The sequence below is a fragment of the Strix aluco genome, unplaced genomic scaffold, assembly GCF_031877795.1.
Source record: "Strix aluco isolate bStrAlu1 unplaced genomic scaffold, bStrAlu1.hap1 HAP1_SCAFFOLD_33, whole genome shotgun sequence".
NCBI lineage: Eukaryota > Metazoa > Chordata > Aves > Strigiformes > Strigidae > Strix > Strix aluco.
In genome coordinates, this window is record NW_027436647.1 from 3,136,039 (window position 1) to 3,145,762 (window position 9,724).

Here is a 9,724-nt window from a genome sequence, read left to right on the forward strand (position 1 = left end):
TTCCTTCTGAACAAGTGTTACTGTTTTCTGCACAAAAGCGATTCTGCGAAGCAATGTGAACACTTCTGCTTCCCAGGCACAGAGAAGGTGCTAGCAAGGAATTCTCTGCCTGCCTTTCCCCAGTGCTCTGCAAGCTCTCCAGGACAACATAGAATCTGGGGCTCTGTGCTTTCTTTCCTTCTGAACAAGTGTTAGTGTTTTCTGCACAAAAGCGATTCTTGCGAAGCAATGTGAACACTTCTGCTTCCCAGGCACAGAGAAGGTGCTAGCAGGGAATTCTCTGCCTGCCTTTCCCCAGTGCTCTGCAAGCTCTCCAGGACAACATAGAATCTGGGGCTCTGTGCTTTCTTTCCTTCTGAACAAGTGTTACTGTTTTCTGCACAAAAGCGATTCTTGCGAAGCAATGTGAACACTTCTGCTTCCCAGGCACAGAGAAGGTGCTATCAGGGAATTCTCTGCCTGCCTTTCCCCAGTGCTCTGCAAGCTCTCCAGGACAACATAAAATCTGGGGCTCTGTGCTTTCTTTCGTTCTGAACAAGTGTTACTGTTTTCTGCACAAAAGCGATTCTTGCGAAGCAATGTGAACACTTCTGCTTCCCAGGCACAGAGAAGGTGCTAGCAAGGAATTCTCTGCCTGCCTTTCCCCAGTGCTCTGCAAGCTCTCCAGGACTACATAGAATCTGGGGCTCTGTGCTTTCTTTCCTTCTGAACAAGTGTTACTGTTTTCTGCACAAAAGCGATTCTGCGAAGCAATGTGAACAGGCACAGAGAAGGTGCTATCAGGGAATTCTCTGCCTGCCTTTCCCCAGTGCTCTGCAAGCTCTCCAGGACAACATAGAATCTGGGGCTCTGTGCTTTTTTCGTTCTGAACAAGTGTTACTGTTTTCTGCACAAAAGCGATTCTGCGAAGCAATGTGAACAGGCACAGAGAAGGTGCTATCAGGGAATTCTCTGCCTGCCTTTCCCCAGTGCTCTGCAAGCTCTCCAGGACAACATAAAATCTGGGGTTCTGTGCTTTCTTTCCTTCTGAACAAGTGTTACTGTTTTCTGCACAAAAGCGATTCTTGCGAAGCAATGTGAACACTTCTGCTTCCCAGGCACAGAGAAGGTGCTAGCAGGGAATTCTCTGCCTGCCTTTCCCCAGTGCTCTGCAAGCTCTCCAGGACAACATAGAATCTGGGGCTCTGTGCTTTCTTTCCTTCTGAACAAGTGTTACTGTTTTCTGCACAAAAGCGATTCTTGCGAAGCAATGTGAACACTTCTGCTTCCCAGGCACAGAGAAGGTGCTATCAGGGAATTCTCTGCCTGCCTTTCCCCAGTGCTCTGCAAGCTCTCCAGGACAACATAAAATCTGGGGCTCTGTGCTTTCTTTCCTTCTGAACAAGTGTTACTGTTTTCTGCACAAAAGCGATTCTTGCGAAGCAATGTGAACACTTCTGCTTCCCAGGCACAGAGAAGGTGCTAGCAAGGAATTCTCTGCCTGCCTTTCCCCAGTGCTCTGCAAGCTCTCCAGGACTACATAGAATCTGGGGCTCTGTGCTTTCTTTCGTTCTGAACAAGTGTTAATGTTTTCTGCACAAAAGCGATTCTGCAAAGCAATGTGAACAGGCACAGAGAAGGTGCTATCAGGGAATTCTCTGCCTGCCTTTCCCCAGTGCTCTGCAAGCTCTCCAGGACAACATAGAATCTGGGGCTCTGTGCTTTTTTCGTTCTGAACAAGTGTTACTGTTTTCTGCACAAAAGCGACTCTGCGAAGCAATGTGAACAGGCACAGAGAAGGTGCTAGCAGGGAATTCTCTGCCTGCCTTTCCCCAGTGCTCTGCAAGCTCTCCAGGACAACATAAAATCTGGGGTTCTGTGCTTTCTTTCCTTCTGAACAAGTGTTACTGTTTTCTGCACAAAAGCGATTCTGCGAAGCAATGTGAACAGGCACAGAGAAGGTGCTATCAGGGAATTCTCTGCCTGCCTTTCCCCAGTGCTCTGCAAGCTCTCCAGGACAACATAGAATCTGGGGCTCTGTGCTTTCTTTCCTTCTGAACAAGTGTTACTGTTTTCTGCACAAAAGCGATTCTGCGAAGCAATGTGAACAGGCACAGAGAAGGTGCTAGCAGGGAATTCTCTGCCTGCCTTTCCCCAGTGCTCTGCAAGCTCTCCAGGACAACATAAAATCTGGGGTTCTGTGCTTTCTTTCCTTCTGAACAAGTGTTACTGTTTTCTGCACAAAAGCGATTCTTGCGAAGCAATGTGAACACTTCTGCTTCCCAGGCACAGAGAAGGTGCTAGCAGGGAATTCTCTGCCTGCCTTTCCCCAGTGCTCTGCAAGCTCTCCAGGACAACATAGAATCTGGGGCTCTGTGCTTTCTTTCCTTCTGAACAAGTGTTACTGTTTTCTGCACAAAAGCGATTCTTGCGAAGCAATGTGAACACTTCTGCTTCCCAGGCACAGAGAAGGTGCTATCAGGGAATTCTCTGCCTGCCTTTCCCCAGTGCTCTGCAAGCTCTCCAGGACAACATAAAATCTGGGGCTCTGTGCTTTCTTTCCTTCTGAACAAGTGTTACTGTTTTCTGCACAAAAGCGATTCTTGCGAAGCAATGTGAACACTTCTGCTTCCCAGGCACAGAGAAGGTGCTAGCAAGGAATTCTCTGCCTGCCTTTCCCCAGTGCTCTGCAAGCTCTCCAGGACTACATAGAATCTGGGGCTCTGTGCTTTCTTTCGTTCTGAACAAGTGTTAATGTTTTCTGCACAAAAGCGATTCTGCAAAGCAATGTGAACAGGCACAGAGAAGGTGCTATCAGGGAATTCTCTGCCTGCCTTTCCCCAGTGCTCTGCAAGCTCTCCAGGACAACATAGAATCTGGGGCTCTGTGCTTTTTTCGTTCTGAACAAGTGTTACTGTTTTCTGCACAAAAGCGACTCTGCGAAGCAATGTGAACAGGCACAGAGAAGGTGCTATCAGGGAATTCTCTGCCTGCCTTTCCCCAGTGCTCTGCAAGCTCTCCAGGACAACATAAAATCTGGGGTTCTGTGCTTTCTTTCCTTCTGAACAAGTGTTACTGTTTTCTGCACAAAAGCGATTCTGCGAAGCAATGTGAACAGGCACAGAGAAGGTGCTATCAGGGAATTCTCTGCCTGCCTTTCCCCAGTGCTCTGCAAGCTCTCCAGGACAACATAGAATCTGGGGCTCTGTGCTTTCTTTCCTTCTGAACAAGTGTTACTGTTTTCTGCACAAAAGCGATTCTGCGAAGCAATGTGAACAGGCACAGAGAAGGTGCTAGCAGGGAATTCTCTGCCTGCCTTTCCCCAGTGCTCTGCAAGCTCTCCAGGACAACATAGAATCTGGGGCTCTGTGCTTTCTTTCCTTCTGAACAAGTGTTAGTGTTTTCTGCACAAAAGCGATTCTGCGAACCAATGTGAACAGGCACAGAGAAGGTGCTAGCAAGGAATTCTCTGCCTGCCTTTCCCCAGTGCTCTGCAAGCTCTCCAGGACAACATAAAATCTGGGGCTCTGTGCTTTCTTTCCTTCTGAACAAGTGTTACTGTTTTCTGCACAAAAGCGATTCTTGCGAAGCAATGTGAACACTTCTGCTTCCCAGGCACAGAGAAGGTGCTAGCAGGGAATTCTCTGCCTGCCTTTCCCCAGTGCTCTGCAAGCTCTCCAGGACAACATAAAATCTGGGGCTCTGTGCTTTCTTTCCTTCTGAACAAGTGTTACTGTTTTCTGCACAAAAGCGATTCTTGCGAAGCAATGTGAACACTTCTGCTTCCCAGGCACAGAGAAGGTGCTATCAGGGAATTCTCTGCCTGCCTTTCCCCAGTGCTCTGCAAGCTCTCCAGGACAACATAGAATCTGGGGCTCTGTGCTTTCTTTCGTTCTGAACAAGTGTTACTGTTTTCTGCACAAAAGCGATTCTGCGAAGCAATGTGAACAGGCACAGAGAAGGTGCTATCAGGGAATTCTCTGCCTGCCTTTCCCCAGTGCTCTGCAAGCTCTCCAGGACAACATAGAATCTGGGGCTCTGTGCTTTCTTTCGTTCTGAACAAGTGTTAGTGTTTTCTGCACAAAAGCGATTCTGCGAAGCAATGTGAACAGGCACAGAGAAGGTGCTAGCAGGGAATTCTCTGCCTGCCTTTCCCCAGTGCTCTGCAAGCTCTCCAGGACAACATAGAATCTGGGGCTCTGTGCTTTCTTTCGTTCTGAACAACTGTTAATGTTTTCTGCACAAAAGCGATTCTGCGAAGCAATGTGAACACTTCTGCTTCCCAGGCACAGAGAAGGTGCTATCAGGGAATTCTCTGCCTGCCTTTCCCCAGTGCTCTGCAAGCTCTCCAGGACAACATAGAATCTGGGGCTCTGTGCTTTCTTTCCTTCTGAACAAGTGTTACTGTTTTCTGCACAAAAGCGATTCTGCGAAGCAATGTGAACAGGCACAGAGAAGGTGCTAGCAGGGAATTCTCTGCCTGCCTTTCCCCAGTGCTCTGCAAGCTCTCCAGGACAACATAAAATCTGGGGTTCTGTGCTTTCTTTCCTTCTGAACAAGTGTTAGTGTTTTCTGCACAAAAGCGATTCTGCGAAGCAATGTGAACAGGCACAGAGAAGGTGCTATCAGGGAATTCTCTGCCTGCCTTTCCCCAGTGCTCTGCAAGCTCTCCAGGACAACATAAAATCTGGGGCTCTGTGCTTTCTTTCCTTCTGAACAAGTGTTACTGTTTTCTGCACAAAAGCGATTCTGCGAAGCAATGTGAACACTTCTGCTTCCCAGGCACAGAGAAGGTGCTAGCAAGGAATTCTCTGCCTGCCTTTCCCCAGTGCTCTGCAAGCTCTCCAGGACAACATAAAATCTGGGGCTCTGTGCTTTCTTTCCTTCTGAACAAGTGTTACTGTTTTCTGCACAAAAGCGATTCTTGCGAAGCTATGTGAACACTTCTGCTTCCCAGGCACACAGAAGGTGCTAGCAAGGAATTCTCTGCCTGCCTTTCCCCAGTGCTCTGCAAGCTCTCCAGGACAACATAGAATCTGGGGCTCTGTGCTTTCTTTCCTTCTGAACAAGTGTTACTGTTTTCTGCACAAAAGCGATTCTGCGAAGCAATGTGAACAGGCACAGAGAAGGTGCTAGCAGGGAATTCTCTGCCTGCCTTTCCCCAGTGCTCTGCAAGCTCTCCAGGACAACATAGAATCTGGGGCTCTGTGCTTTCTTTCGTTCTGAACAAGTGTTACTGTTTTCTGCACAAAAGCGATTCTGCGAAGCAATGTGAACACTTCTGCTTCCCAGGCACAGAGAAGGTGCTATCAGGGAATTCTCTGCCTGCCTTTCCCCAGTGCTCTGCAAGCTCTCCAGGACAACACAGAATCTGGGGCTCTGTGCTTTCTTTCCTTCTGAACAAGTGTTACTGTTTTCTGCACAAAAGCGATTCTGCGAAGCAATGTGAACAGGCACAGAGAAGGTGCTAGCAGGGAATTCTCTGCCTGCCTTTCCCCAGTGCTCTGCAAGCTCTGCAGGACAACATAAAATCTGGGGTTCTGTGCTTTCTTTCCTTCTGAACAAGTGTTAGTGTTTTCTGCACAAAAGCGATTCTGCGAAGCAATGTGAACAGGCACAGAGAAGGTGCTATCAGGGAATTCTCTGCCTGCCTTTCCCCAGTGCTCTGCAAGCTCTCCAGGACAACATAAAATCTGTGGCTCTGTGCTTTCTTTCCTTCTGAACAAGTGTTACTGTTTTCTGCACAAAAGCGATTCTGCGAAGCAATGTGAACACTTCTGCTTCCCAGGCACAGAGAAGGTGCTAGCAAGGAATTCTCTGCCTGCCTTTCCCCAGTGCTCTGCAAGCTCTCCAGGACAACATAAAATCTGGGGCTCTGTGCTTTCTTTCCTTCTGAACAAGTGTTACTGTTTTCTGCACAAAAGCGATTCTTGCGAAGCTATGTGAACACTTCTGCTTCCCAGGCACACAGAAGGTGCTATCAGGGAATTCTCTGCCTGCCTTTCCCCAGTGCTCTGCAAGCTCTCCAGGACAACATAGAATCTGGGGCTCTGTGCTTTCTTTCCTTCTGAACAAGTGTTACTGTTTTCTGCACAAAAGCGATTCTTGCGAAGCAATGTGAACACTTCTGCTTCCCAGGCACAGAGAAGGTGCTAGCAGGGAATTCTCTGCCTGCCTTTCCCCAGTGCTCTGCAAGCTCTCCAGGACAACATAAAATCTGGGGGTCTGTGCTTTCTTTCCTTCTGAACAAGTGTTACTGTTTTCTGCACAAAAGCGATTCTTGCGAAGCAATGTGAACACTTCTGCTTCCCAGGCACAGAGAAGGTGCTAGCAAGGAATTCTCTGCCTGCCTTTCCCCAGTGCTCTGCAAGCTCTCCAGGACTACATAGAATCTGGGGCTCTGTGCTTTCTTTCGTTCTGAACAAGTGTTAATGTTTTCTGCACAAAAGCGATTCTGCAAAGCAATGTGAACAGGCACAGAGAAGGTGCTATCAGGGAATTCTCTGCCTGCCTTTCCCCAGTGCTCTGCAAGCTCTCCAGGACAACATAGAATCTGGGGCTCTGTGCTTTTTTCGTTCTGAACAAGTGTTACTGTTTTCTGCACAAAAGCGATTCTGCGAAGCAATGTGAACAGGCACAGAGAAGGTGCTATCAGGGAATTCTCTGCCTGCCTTTCCCCAGTGCTCTGCAAGCTCTCCAGGACAACATAAAATCTGGGGTTCTGTGCTTTCTTTCCTTCTGAACAAGTGTTACTGTTTTCTGCACAAAAGCGATTCTGCGAAGCAATGTGAACAGGCACAGAGAAGGTGCTATCAGGGAATTCTCTGCCTGCCTTTCCCCAGTGCTCTGCAAGCTCTCCAGGACAACATAGAATCTGGGGCTCTGTGCTTTCTTTCCTTCTGAACAAGTGTTACTGTTTTCTGCACAAAAGCGATTCTTGCGAAGCAATGTGAACACTTCTGCTTCCCAGGCACAGAGAAGGTGCTAGCAAGGAATTCTCTGCCTGCCTTTCCCCAGTGCTCTGCAAGCTCTCCAGGACTACATAGAATCTGGGGCTCTGTGCTTTCTTTCGTTCTGAACAAGTGTTACTGTTTTCTGCACAAAAGCGATTCTGCAAAGCAATGTGAACAGGCACAGAGAAGGTGCTAGCAGGGAATTCTCTGCCTGCCTTTCCCCAGTGCTCTGCAAGCTCTCCAGGACAACATAAAATCTGGGGTTCTGTGCTTTCTTTCCTTCTGAACAAGTGTTAGTGTTTTCTGCACAAAAGCGATTCTGCGAAGCAATGTGAACAGGCACAGAGAAGGTGCTATCAGGGAATTCTCTGCCTGCCTTTCCCCAGTGCTCTGCAAGCTCTCCAGGACAACATAAAATCTGTGGCTCTGTGCTTTCTTTCCTTCTGAACAAGTGTTACTGTTTTCTGCACAAAAGCGATTCTGCGAAGCAATGTGAACACTTCTGCTTCCCAGGCACAGAGAAGGTGCTAGCAAGGAATTCTCTGCCTGCCTTTCCCCAGTGCTCTGCAAGCTCTCCAGGACAACATAAAATCTCGGGCTCTGTGCTTTCTTTCCTTCTGAACAAGTGTTAGTGTTTTCTGCACAAAAGCGATTCTTGCGAAGCTATGTGAACACTTCTGCTTCCCAGGCACACAGAAGGTGCTAGCAAGGAATTCTCTGCCTGCCTTTCCCCAGTGCTCTGCAAGCTCTCCAGGACAACATAGAATCTGGGGCTCTGTGCTTTCTTTCCTTCTGAACAAGTGTTAGTGTTTTCTGCACAAAAGCGATTCTGCGAAGCAATGTGAACAGGCACAGAGAAGGTGCTAGCAGGGAATTCTCTGCCTGCCTTTCCCCAGTGCTCTGCAAGCTCTCCAGGACAACATAGAATCTGGGGCTCTGTGCTTTCTTTCCTTCTGAACAAGTGTTACTGTTTTCTGCACAAAAGCGATTCTTGCGAAGCAATGTGAACACTTCTGCTTCCCAGGCACAGAGAAGGTGCTAGCAGGGAATTCTCTGCCTGCCTTTCCCCAGTGCTCTGCAAGCTCTCCAGGACAACATAGAATCTGGGGCTCTGTGCTTTCTTTCCTTCTGAACAAGTGTTACTGTTTTCTGCACAAAAGCGATTCTTGCGAAGCAATGTGAACACTTCTGCTTCCCAGGCACAGAGAAGGTGCTATCAGGGAATTCTCTGCCTGCCTTTCCCCAGTGCTCTGCAAGCTCTCCAGGACAACATAAAATCTGGGGCTCTGTGCTTTCTTTCCTTCTGAACAAGTGTTACTGTTTTCTGCACAAAAGCGATTCTTGCGAAGCAATGTGAACACTTCTGCTTCCCAGGCACAGAGAAGGTGCTAGCAAGGAATTCTCTGCCTGCCTTTCCCCAGTGCTCTGCAAGCTCTCCAGGACTACATAGAATCTGGGGCTCTGTGCTTTCTTTCGTTCTGAACAAGTGTTAATGTTTTCTGCACAAAAGCAATTCTGCAAAGCAATGTGAACAGGCACAGAGAAGGTGCTATCAGGGAATTCTCTGCCTGCCTTTCCCCAGTGCTCTGCAAGCTCTCCAGGACAACATAGAATCTGGGGCTCTGTGATTTTTTCGTTCTGAACAAGTGTTACTGTTTTCTGCACAAAAGCGATTCTGCGAAGCAATGTGAACAGGCACAGAGAAGGTGCTATCAGGGAATTCTCTGCCTGCCTTTCCCCAGTGCTCTGCAAGCTCTCCAGGACAACATAAATTCTGGGGTCCTGTGCTTTCTTTCCTTCTGAACAAGTGTTACTGTTTTCTGCACAAAAGCGATTCTGCGAACCAATGTGAACAGGCACAGAGAAGGTGCTATCAGGGAATTCTCTGCCTGCCTTTCCCCAGTGCTCTGCAAGCTCTCCAGGACAACATAGAATCTGGGGCTCTGTGCTTTCTTTCCTTCTGAACAAGTGTTACTGTTTTCTGCACAAAAGCGATTCTGCGAAGCAATGTGAACAGGCACAGAGAAGGTGCTAGCAGGGAATTCTCTGCCTGCCTTTCCCCAGTGCTCTGCAAGCTCTCCAGGACAACATAGAATCTGGGGCTCTGTGCTTTCTTTCCTTCTGAACAAGTGTTACTGTTTTCTGCACAAAAGCGATTCTGCGAAGCAATGTGAACACTTCTGCTTCCCAGGCACAGAGAAGGTGCTAGCAAGGAATTCTCTGCCTGCCTTTCCCCAGTGCTCTGCAAGCTCTCCAGGACAACATAAAATCTGGGGCTCTGTGCTTTCTTTCCTTCTGAACAAGTGTTACTGTTTTCTGCACAAAAGCGATTCTTGCGAAGCTATGTGAACACTTCTGCTTCCCAGGCACACAGAAGGTGCTAGCAAGGAATTCTCTGCCTGCCTTTCCCCAGTGCTCTGCAAGCTCTCCAGGACAACATAAAATCTGGGGCTCTGTGCTTTCTTTCCTTCTGAACAAGTGTTACTGTTTTCTGCACAAAAGCGATTCTTGCGAAGCAATGTGAACACTTCTGCTTCCCAGGCACAGAGAAGGTGCTAGCAGGGAATTCTCTGCCTGCCTTTCCCCAGTGCTCTGCAAGCTCTCCAGGACAACATAAAATCTGGGGCTCTGTGCTTTCTTTCCTTCTGAACAAGTGTTACTGTTTTCTGCACAAAAGCGATTCTTGCGAAGCAATGTGAACACTTCTGCTTCCCAGGCACACAGAAGGTGCTATCAGGGAATTCTCTGCCTGCCTTTCCCCAGTGCTCTGCAAGCTCTCCAGGACAACATAG